At 42.1% G+C, this 11,890-nt stretch overlaps 1 pseudogene; it reads left to right on the top strand.

Moving 5' to 3' along the window:
• The first annotated feature begins 9,778 nt into the window (after positions 1–9,778).
• Positions 9,779–10,303, top strand: LOC142435981 (stathmin pseudogene; annotated as a pseudogene).
• Positions 10,304–11,890: the final 1,587 nt, after the last annotated feature.

Genomic DNA, 11,890 nt, shown 5'->3' with positions numbered 1-11,890 from the left:
GAGAAGGCCTTGCCCACACAGAGGCCTCATTGGCTATGAAATGTTAGGCAGACTAGAATCCACCCTTCCCTCTTAATACTCTCAAGTACAAAATTGACACCAGGTTATATAACTACCACACCGAATCAAAGGGCAGGTTGTTTATCTGAGTGGCTTGGGGTGCTGACCAGGGATGGAGTTATGGGACAACTGATGAATAGCTTGGTATGTGAACAAGGAGAAGTTTCTTGGCCCTAAACCTTTTAGTCTTTGTCATATGTCCAAATTCCCTGCCCATACTTTTAAAACCCACTGTTGCAATTTCTGTTTGTATTGTGAGGACAATACCTTGTTAATCAACCAGATGTGTATTAACTGCTATAGAAATATTTTTTTTAATCCATGCTTTTTTGGTCGGCATCTTAAGATGGGGAGGGAGGGGCAGAGCTGTATCTCCTGGAAAGAGGAATAGTTGTAACTTCCCCAGCTTCTGAGAGTTAGTCTATTCACTATCTATGACTATTGCAGGCTGCCCTGTAGAGTTATTGCCACACTTCTTGGGTATTGTGTTAGTCCGGGTTGACTAGAGAAACAAATCCAGAGGCATTCCTATGCATGTAAGAGAGAATTTTATATCAAAGAGCAATTGTACATTAAGAAAACATTCCCGCCCAGTTCAGAACATGTCCATAAGTCTGATATTAACCCATATTTTAGTACTAGTCCATAAATTCCTCTTTAGACTTATGAATCCATGCAATGTTACTGAATGCAGGAAGATCCCAGGCCAGTGGGTGGAAATTCTTGTGGATCCAGTGGTGGTGGAAGCATCTCAGCACTGGCATGGGTCTCCACGTGGCTTCTCCAGCTTCAGCGCTCTTGCTCCATCAGCATGGTTCCATATGTCTTGCTTGCAGGAAGACAAAGCAGAGAGTGTGTCTGGCCTCTAGTGAGCTGTTTATCTCCATAGCCCCTCCAAATGAGGACATCAAACTGAGACATATTCGACAAGCTAAATTCCACCTCTTTCCTCTTATTACACTACAGGTGACACCAGATTATGTAACTACACTGTTAGGTGGTGCTATCTTGGTTATTGGGGATTTAGGGCTTCTAGGGCATCCGGCTAGACCTCCATTGACTTGTGTTGAAAGCCAAGTCTACTTGTGCTTATGTTGGCCTCAAGCTAGTTCCATAGAGCTATGTTTCTGAAGCTCAGAAGTTCCACCATCCTAGCTAGCTCCTGGACTAGGAAAATTAAGTCTAGCAATTTGGGAATCTTCACACAGTTGGTTATTGTTGAGGGCCGGTGACAAAGGGGAGTCTATCAGCAAATGTTGCTGATATTTTATTAAATTTGTGTTATGTAACTTTCTGCTGAAAATCCTGCATTCTGGAAGTGTAGCTTATCCCTCTCCTGGTTCTTTTCCGCTGGTCTTTGTGGAGTCCTTCCCATGTGTACTGCTTGGTCACCATCTTGTTCTTCCTCCAAGATATAGGTATTGCATACATATATATGCATATATACAAATGTAGTTAAATACATTTCTCCACTGTCTTAGATGTTTTCACTAAACAAAAAATAATCAAAATGTAAAGCTATTGTTATGAACCTTCCCCCAAATATTCTATGCTCCTTGATTTACAGAACGTCAGACTGAAAATTCCACAATACTCAAGGGATGTTCTCTGACTTATGGGAAAATACAGAAATATGCAGGGGGAAGATCAGCTCTTTAATGTGGATGGTGTAAGGCAGCATTTCTCAAGCTGTGGGTCGGGATCCCTTTGGGGTTGGGTGACCTTTCATAGGGGTCAGCCGATTCATAAGAGCAGCAAAGTTATAGTTATGAAGTAAAAACGAAAATAATTTTATGGTTGGGGGATCACTACAATGTGAGGAACTATATTAAAGGGTCATGGCATTAAGAAAGTTGAGAACCACTGTTAAGGTTTCTAAACAAAATCCTCAATGGACAACCATTCTTACTCTTGAAGAATGAGCTGGTGTATTGTCATGATAGAGAGAAAAACAGATCCTTTGTGCAACATTCTAGGACATTTTCTCACTAATACCATGTTACATTTTCTTGAAGCTTATTCATAATAATACTTTTTGATTTTCTCTGTCCTATGAGAATTTCATTCCAGACTAGCCATTTAGAATCCACAAAATCACTTTCATACATTCTGAATTGACCGTTATTCTTTGAATATCAACCTAGATGATTCCTACAGATCTAACTGTTTTCATTGGATCTCTCTCTCTGGATCATTTTGATACATTCAAGAATTATCAATACTTAAGTTTCATTCCACAAAACTGGCTTCATTAACTTCAATTTCCTACAAAGCAGCTCTTCAGGAGCAATTTTTTAGCTCATCAATCCCTGTGCATTGCTTTTTGGCACCAATCAAGAAACCAAAATTGTGACTAAATAATTGAAAATGCTGAACCATGTGAAATTCCAACTTCCTTAGTTATCTCCTCAATGGCAACTCGACAGACTTCTTCCACCAGTACTTCATGTCATCCAGATTCTTCATTTGTACCAGTTGACTTTTCCCCCTCTTTGACTCACCTGTGAAGTTTTCAGTATATTCTTTATGATGCTTGATCCAATTAAAAATGTCTAGTGTGCAGAAGAGAGAATTTCTGTTGGCCTACATTCTTTCTTTCTCTTTCTTTCTTTGTTTCCTGACTCACACAAACAGATGTATTTTAAGTCAACCCAATGAAACCAAGTTAAGTGTGTTACTGAGAAAATATGGCCAACAGACAGCCAGTGATAGCAGAAACATGTTTAAGCATGTTTTATTTGGAATAAACACATGAATGTGGAATTTATTTTACTAACACTTGTATAAACTATACCTCTTCTTGGCTACACTAAAATATGTATGAATGTGTGGACAAATACAACTGTGCATTTATTAATACCATCTATGTATTTATAAAATGTTAAGGGTTCTAGTTTGATTTGGTCAAGGTAGTGTGTCATAAGTATCATTTTCATAAATTGTCATTTATTCTCTTCAGTTGGAAAGCCAAACATTAGAGGCTATTTTCCAGAATATGGTGGGAGGTCAGATGCTCAGAGATATTCCCCCTGAAGGCAGTCTGCTCCATTGTTGGTGGGGTTCACACCCCACTGATAATGGTTTCAATAGTGAGCAAGAGAACAGGTCAAACTGGCTCAGTGATAACCAAAATTAAGCTGGTTCTCTGAATCTAAGATCCACCCATCTTGTCACATGTGTACTCCCAATAACTCCCTGTCGTATTTTGTGGCTACCCCTAGATCGTCCCCCCGATTCATTACTGTAGTCCAATTAGTGCAATCCCTTCCTGTGATATATGTCTTTACCTGCAATTAGGAGGCTTGCATGTCCCCAAAGATATATAAGACTTGATTAGCAATAAAAAAGCTCTCTCTGCTCCCCCTTCCCCTCCCCTGGTCCTCACTCCCCTGTTCCCCTTCCCCTTTTCATCCTTCCCCTCCCTTCTCTCCTTAACTCTGGTCTCTCTCTCTCCCTGTGGAAGACCAAGTGAGGCTGAGGTGCACATGCTATCATCGGGGGGGGGGGGAGCGGGGGGAGAAACAGTGAATCATCTGCCTTTCACAGATGAAGCATCCTCCGTTGTTTGACCATTGGTTGCAGTTTTAATAAAACCAACCTGTTCCAGTCTCTGTCCTGGACACTGTTGAATCCAACTAATATAATAGTCACTGAAGGTGAATCTAGAAGTTGCACAGGAGCGTCTCAGAGATTCCCCAGGCTTTCTCAGGTCACCTCCAGATTTCACCAGCTGCACTTTACACTGGACACCTGCAATCACAAAGACAGTGTGATAAGGTCACTGCCCTGCCTACCCCATCCAATATTCTACACACAACCACACAGCATTTTCCTCAATTATTACCACGTAGAATGGCCAAAACATAAACACAACTTTGTCCAAAATTCATGATGTGTCCTCTGAGTTAGCTGAAAATGGAAATAGCTGAGGCCCAATGTACTGGGGCTTCATGCCCAGAGCTCCCAGGAAAGGAGCAGGACAGGTTTCACTGGCACACAGAGAGAGCTGTATTAGCATGTGGCCCTCCACTTAGTAGCAGAGGAGTGGACTACCTGTTTTGGGGTTCTCCTTATGACCCAAGAAACAGACACACCCTCACAGGAAAATGGAGGTTTTTATAAAGGCTGCTTATACACGTGATACAGAAGCACTGCTGCTGCTATAGTTAAAAGCTATCAATGTTTGATATCAATGTTTTAAATTTTTAAACACTATTATACATAAAAGAGAACCTCTGTGGCATGAGAGTTCAGAATGTATCCTTCATCCTCAGTGTGGACGCACAGATGGTTACTCCTCATGTGAACATGATGATAGATAGCTCTGGTGTCTGTTTCTTGTTGGTGAACATTATTATCCTTATCATTGTCTTCCAAGATATGTCCTCCTTTATTTGACATTGATGAATTTTTTTACAGATTTGTTCATTAAGAATGCCATCTTTAAAATGATTAGGGCAAAGACTGTACAGATGTGCTTTATACAATTGATGTATATATGTATGGACTGTGATAAGAGTTGTATGAGCCCCTAATAAAATGTTAAAAAAAGAATGTCATCTTTAACTTTTTAGCACCCAGTCACCCATTCACTACAAAGTGACATCTCCTCTCTTATTTCTGCCATAGGGGAGTCACTTGTCCTGTGCGTTGTACACACACCTTTCTGGTACAGCCCTGCCCTATTCCTTACAGTAGTCTGTGTCTGGATACCACTGACTTCCGCTATCCCATACAGTAAAAGTGTCTTGTCTTCAGTGGTCACAGACTTTAACTATAGAGAGAAGGAGTTTGTGGGCTCACTTCTGGAGATCGAAGGTCAATTCTTCAGGAATGAAGTGAAGTTTCTTCCGACAACCAAGGTCTATTGTTAACAGTCAGTCTGACTCCTTCAAAAGGTATTGGCTGATCCAGCTCCAGTAATACTAAGTGATCGTGGTGTGTGTGGAGGAGTCGGTACAGGTTAGGGAGAGGATCTGGGAGGTTTCGCCACTCCTCAGAGGGCTTCCTGCAGCTGGAATGGAGCAGAACAACTAGGGACAGGGAAATAGTAAACAGGCAGTGAGGACAAAGAGTAGACACCCATTCGTAACAGGCTATTTTGAGAAACCCACGGGAGGCTCTAACACCAATAGACAAATGCACACAGAAAAACCCAGCCTGCTGTGTAGCATACAGATTCTAACTGTTAGATGGCTTGTCACCGTGATTGCAGCAATGAGATCGAGTATAGCAAGGACTGTGAGGATGACACAGGAATAGGCAGTGTGTTGTTCTATTGTACATGGCAACACGATGATTTAAGACCAAACCAATGAAACCTGGCAATAGTAACAATAGCATTTGTATTGAGGAAATGTGAGTCCTAATCAATAAGACTGTCATGAAAGGTTACTGGTAGGTATTTTGAAAAAAAAAAAAAAAAGACGATTCAGAAATGAAGTCCTGGAGGAGCAATTGAATTGAATCACTGCTCTAGGTCAACCCTTGTTATGTGAGTGGTTACCATGACTTTCCATGAGCAATCAACAATTGTTCACTGCACCTGAGGCTAGATGGTTTCCTTTTTCATCTAATAGCCTAAAAACTCCCTACAGACTTGGCCCTTCTTCATGGAAGGTGAGTATTAGGTTCACCCTGAATAATATTCACTAGTGGTGTTTGAAGAATTATCACATGTACTTCAACTTCAATAGAATGCTGAATTAGTTATTTTATCTAATCTTTTGGGGGAGTTCAGGTGGACCTAGTCTTTAAAGTGAGGTTCTGACTCTTCAATACTCTGAAGAATATTGAATATTCACCACATTTAATATATCTTTTGATCTCTTGACTGCTGCTTCCATGAGCTTTGATTGTGGATACAAGGAAGACAAAATCCATGACGAACATTTCTCCAGACGGAGTGGATGAGTGAAGAGACTTGGTGGTGGTGAAGTCAGTGGAGGTGGCAGGATTTTCTTTGGCAGGCTCCGATGGTGTTCCTCGCTCACTACAGGGGAATCTGCAAAGGAAGATAACGTAAAGGTGGCCTCCAAGTCCAGTCTCTGGTCACTGTAGCCAAGAGAATTGAGACCAGGGCGGTAGTTCTTACCCCAAAGGGGCAGTTCTGTGCAGAAGAGACAGGGCAATGCCAGAGCAAAGAGCAGGCGGCTTTCCTGTTGCATCTTTTTTGTAGTTTCCTGGACTCTGCTCTACGATGTAACTCAATTCTGAAGTGAAGATGGAGGTGGCAGTGCAGGAAAGTCCAAGACTTCCTGGAATCTGAAGTGCTACTCAGATCATCCAAACAAGAGATAGTAAAGGAGGGAGATGGCTCTGTAAAACTGAGCCCCTGAGTTCCAAAAGATGGTGTTGTAGACTGTACAGTTCTTTCTTCAATGCCTTACTCATTGATGGAACCGAGAAGGGGTTCTTCTGAGTTTCAGTTAGTATCCACGGAGAGTAAAAAGCCAACCACAGGCCAAGTGTATGAGAGTGACTCCACCAACCACTGCATGATCTTTCTTCACCTGGCTGGCCCGGATATTGGCAGTCCAGTAACAAACACATTGGCCAAGTTAACAAGGTTAAAGTCATTGGAATCAAAAACACATGGAAAGAACCAAGAGGCTGCTGCATGGGAGCAGTGCAACCTGCTGTGGCGCAGTAGGACCAGTTACAGCAGCCTAACTGGTGGCTCATCGGATGACTCATCGGATGACAATGAAGAGGATTCAGGGGGTAGTAGGCAATCACTACAATTATAACATAAGTAACTGATGTGCCCCTTGTGTTTATAAATACTGTAAGGTGACTTTAGTTACTCCAAGTTCTCCTCGTTGCAATAATTTGTAACTCTTTGGACCATGCGTCCTTGAGGCAGATGTCTTTCAGAAAGAGAGCACTTTCAGGGGTTCTGGGTTTTTGAAGGGAGCAGTGAGAGTGAAGAAGTCATGCTACCTCACTAACATGGTGGTAAGAGGTCATGGGAATGAACCAGCTGAGCCAGAGAGGTAGACACAGTTGTGTGTTGAGGCAACACATCTGGTCAGCAAGTACCTTCTGTCATAGCTGCTCTCCCTTTACAAGGTGTGTACCCACAGTACAACACCTGAACCCAAGTTGGCCTAATGCAGCATCTGTGTATTTTTGTTTTCTACCTTCTAAAAGTTGAAAAATAAAAGTGCAACATAATAAATCTGATGGAAAGTTTATCAGTGGCACTATGTGTTTTTCTGCATTGACATGGAATAACGACAGTGGGAGTTTCATTGGATTCCAGAAAATGCAGCATTGATGGATGGCATCAGATCCACTGTAGTCTGATATTTCTAGTGGAAAATGTAGAGTTAGAGCCATATGCGCATGCACAACGGGAGAGAAGTCATATTGTCCTGCAAGCCCTCACCCATTACTGTGACCATGTGTGTTCTTTTTTCATTTTACAACGTTGCAATGGAATGGCACTTTGTCTCCCTTTCCAAATGCCTTGGTAGCTCTTGAGTATCACAAAAGCACGTGGACTATAGTTTTCCTGTTTCATTCGGTGAAAATATGCTCACCGAGTGCCTGACCTGCTGAAGGCACTTTGTAGAGCGGGGATGTGGGACCCCTGATCTGGATGAGACACTCACTGCATGTACATGCTTCAGATCCTCCTGATCCGCCTGCCTGGCCTTTTGTTCCAAAAAAAGCCAGTTCATTCCATACCCTTCTTTCTGCTGCCTCTTTGTTTCACTCCACTGGCATGTGTCTCACTCATCGTGTGTTTTTTTCATCTTTGTTGGCATCTGACCTCAGCGTTCTTCGTCAACTTTTTAATTTCTCCTCCACTTTGCTTTTGCAGACCAGGCTTTTTAAAGACCACGGACCTCCAGATTTTAGCACCTCATATATCAGTGTTTCACATGGACATGATTCTAGAAGAAAACCAAAGATCCAAACCCAGAGCAACTTAGGACCTTCTGCAAATTCACTACTAGTGTACCTTTGGGCCTTCACATTTCACATTGGAGATTTATTAATTTTTATTCTTACACATTTTTGTTGGTTGATTTACTTGAGTTAAAATGCTAGACCAAGTAGAAATGTACAATTTCTAGCCTGTGTTTACCTGGGATATCGTTGGTAGGAGAATCAGGGTGGATGCCATTACTTTCTGTACTGGAGAAAAAATAAGCAATCACTGAATGAATCACACAAGCAATCAAGCAAACACACAACTTCTGCCTCAAAGTGTAAATCTACCGCCATTGGGTCAATTCAGACTCATAGCAAACCCGTAGAACTGAATATAACTGTTCTTTAGGTTTCCAGAGCTTTCCATATTTATCGGCACACAATACTTAAACTTACTCCCAAGGAGTAGCTGCTGGGTTTGAACCGCTAACCTTTTGTTTAGCAACTAATGCTTAGTCCACTCACCACCAAGTCTTCTTTATATATACATCTGCTCTGAGAACCTATGTTACATATTGTGTGATGTCACTTGAGGATCAACTGCCTCATATGCCTGTGAAAGCTAGACAATGAGTAGGAAGTTTGCAGGAAAATCGATGACCTGAAAATGATGGCTTGGGGGTAGGATATTGAAAGTACCAATGACTGCAAGTAAGGAAAGCTTACTTCACGCACTCTGCACCCCTGATATAATCCTTCAGTCTTCCTTTTGTCTCCCAAATGCAAAGGACATTTAAAAGAATGTGATTTGAGTACCTCAGAAAGTGTTCGAAAAAGGAAAACACTGACTTGAGACTTACATAGACATAAATGGACACTGTCAGGAAATATTAGGTTTATAATTTGTTCTTGTTTTGTTTTTCAAACTTGAGTAATTTATTTGGGTTGAAAATTAAGACTTTATGCAGCTTAGAGTGCTCTATAGTGGACTGATAATATTCAGTGTGATAAAGAGCATTTACAATGGGCAATCCATGAGGAAAGGAAGTTTTTTACTCCTTACTTATTGTTTCATCCTGGATGACTAGGGTGCCTAGAATATTACCTGGCTCCTAATAGATTTTCAATAAATAACATTTACTTTTCAGTGGAAAAGGCAGTCTATCAATATTTTTACATCTAACCCACTGCCCTAATGTATACTCCAACTCATAGCAACCCTGTATAGGATTTTGACAGTCTATCGATCTTTATAGTAGATGGATTTCTCTGTAGATAGCCTCTCTATTTAAAATCTAAAAAAGGTGGACATTCTAGAGTACTTAGCACAGTTTATGAATTTGTTGTTGATAGGTGCCATCAAGTTGGTTCCTACTCAAAGCATCCCTAAGCACAAAAAGAACAGAACACTGCCCAGTCCTGCACTGTCCTCACAACTGTTCTTACATTTGATCTCATTGTTGCAGCCATTGTTAATCCATCTCCTGGAGGGCCTTCCTCCTTGTCACTGCCCTCGTGATGGCCTTCTCCAGGGACTGGCCTCTCTGGGCAACATGTCCAAAGTATGTGAATAAAGTATCACCATCCTTGTGTCATATTAGAATGTGTGTGTGTATATATATATATATATATATATATATATATATATATATATATATATATATATATATACTTTGTATGCGGTCTTTCACTTTTGGGTGAGTTTATTTTCTTTTTTGAGGATCTTCTTAATAATTATTTGCTTTCAAACAACAATATTTGGATAGACAATATTTTCTAGGGCCTTCTAAGCCAAAATGATTGCATAAAACTACATTTGTGAGAGTGTGGCCAGGCGGCTCGGACCGAGCAGGGCTTTCCTTCCCAGTGGATTGCAGAGCGTACACTGCCAGTCTCTTGTCTTCTGTTCACCATGGCTTCTTCTGATATCCAGGTGAAAGAACTGGAGAAGTGGGCCTCTGGCCAGGCCTTTGAGCTGATACTCAGCCCCCGTTCAAAAGAGGCCGTCCCAGAATTCCCTCTTTCTCCTCCAAAGAAGAAGGACCTTTCCCTGGAGGAAATTCAGAAGAAATTAGAAGCTGCAGAAGAAAGACGCAAGTCCCATGAGGCGGAGGTCCTGAAGCAGCTGGCCGGGAAGCGGGAGCACGAGAAGGAGGTGCTGCAGAAAGCAATCGAGGAGAACAACAACTTCAGCAAGATGGCCGAGGAGAAGCTGACCCACAAAATGGAAGCCAACAAAGAGAACCGAGAAGCACAAATGGTGGCCAAGCTGGAGCGCTTGGGAGAAAAGGACAAGCACGTGGAAGAAGTGCGGAAGAACAAGGAATGCAAAGACCCCGCCGATGAGACTGCAGCCGACTAGCTTGTCCTGAGGACTGACTTTCTCCCCTCCCTCCTCGAGATCCAAAGACCGTGCTGGCCAGTGTCATTTTACTACTATTACTATTTCCCTCCTGACAAAGACTAGAAGCCAACGTAGGACGTAAATAGGTAGATCCAGACCATGTGATGTTGTTTTAGGGGCTAAAGGGGAGAAACAAAAAGTGTTTGACTCTTTTTTTCTAAAGTGTTGGAGTGTTTCTAACGTAGCTATTTTTCTTGTTGCCTCTTTTCTACTTCGGTGCACTCAGTGCGCTGGGTGAATGGCTAGCACTGTATTGGCCCCGTGGAAACATGTTTGTGAAAGAGTATGTAGTGGCTTCTCAAAACTGTTAGATGCTGAATATCTGTTTGCTTTTAAATCCCAGTTCTGTCCTGATTTTACCAGATGCTACTGTACTTGAATGGTTAATAAAACTGCACAGTGCTGCTGGTGGCAGTGAAAAAAAAACTACATTTGTGATTATTTATTACAAGAAGGTTCAAGATAAATCTGAGGGTATAGAGACAATTTGGGACTCCACATGAGAATTTTTTTTCTACATGAAATATTTATAGCTTTGACAACAAATGGCACTAGTTGGTACCCTGAAACAGGAGTCCTCAAACTTTTTAAACAGGGGGCCAGTTCACTGTCCCTCAGACCCGTTGGAGGGCCGGACCATAGTTTAAAAAAAAAAAAGAACAAATTCCCATGCACACTGCACATATCTTATTTTGAAGTCAAAAACAAATGGGGTAAAAACACCTGGCGGGCCAGATAAATGTCCTCGGTGGGCCACATGTGGCCTGCGGGCTGTAGTTTGAGGACACCTGCCTGAACTAACTAGTTGTAAAGTGATATCTCATCAATTACTATTACTGTGAAATCTGTCTTTGGAAGATGGTGAAAGAGAGACAAAGCCCATTCCAAGGAAAATAAATCATGTTCAGAGGCATGAAGCTTCTCTTGAGTCTGTGCATGGTGTCCCTAGAGAGGTGCTGACAAGGTGGGGAAACCACAGCTTCTGAGAGGAAAGCATCACTGACCTCAGCCCTTGCATCTACTGAAACCATGGCCTGTTGCTGGGAGGTTTGTGTCTGGGCTCACACTGAATTCCCATCACTGTGCCTCTAGTACAGTAATACACGGCTGTGTTCTCAGGATTCACAGAGCTCAGTTTTAAATAAACTTTACTTTTGGAGGTGTCCCTGGTTATGCTGACTTGAGACTGGAGAGCTGGATTATAGTGTGTGCTAGCACCCCTCTGTATATCACCAACCCATTCCAGTCCCTTTCCTGAATCATGGCGGATCCAGCTGACATCGGAGCTGGTTAAAGAGAATCTGGAGACAGCACAAGTGAGAGCCAGTGCCTGTGAAGGCTTCACCAGTCCAGGGTCTGACTCTTGTCACTAGACCTGAGCCAGGACACCTGTAGATAAAAAGAGCAACAGTAGGTCATGTGTTCAGATGCTGCATCCCCAGACTTCCTGTGTGAATCCCTGAAGCACTCACCAGCCAGAGTCTCCACCAGAAAAAGGAAAGTCCACACATAATTCATGTTCATGTGGATAAGATTCATGACGCC

This window comes from Tenrec ecaudatus, unplaced genomic scaffold, assembly GCF_050624435.1.
Source record: "Tenrec ecaudatus isolate mTenEca1 unplaced genomic scaffold, mTenEca1.hap1 Scaffold_1156, whole genome shotgun sequence".
Taxonomy (NCBI): Eukaryota; Metazoa; Chordata; class Mammalia; order Afrosoricida; family Tenrecidae; genus Tenrec; species Tenrec ecaudatus.
The sequence above is the reverse complement of the archived record's forward strand: the minus strand, read 5'-3'. Positions and strand labels throughout refer to the sequence as shown.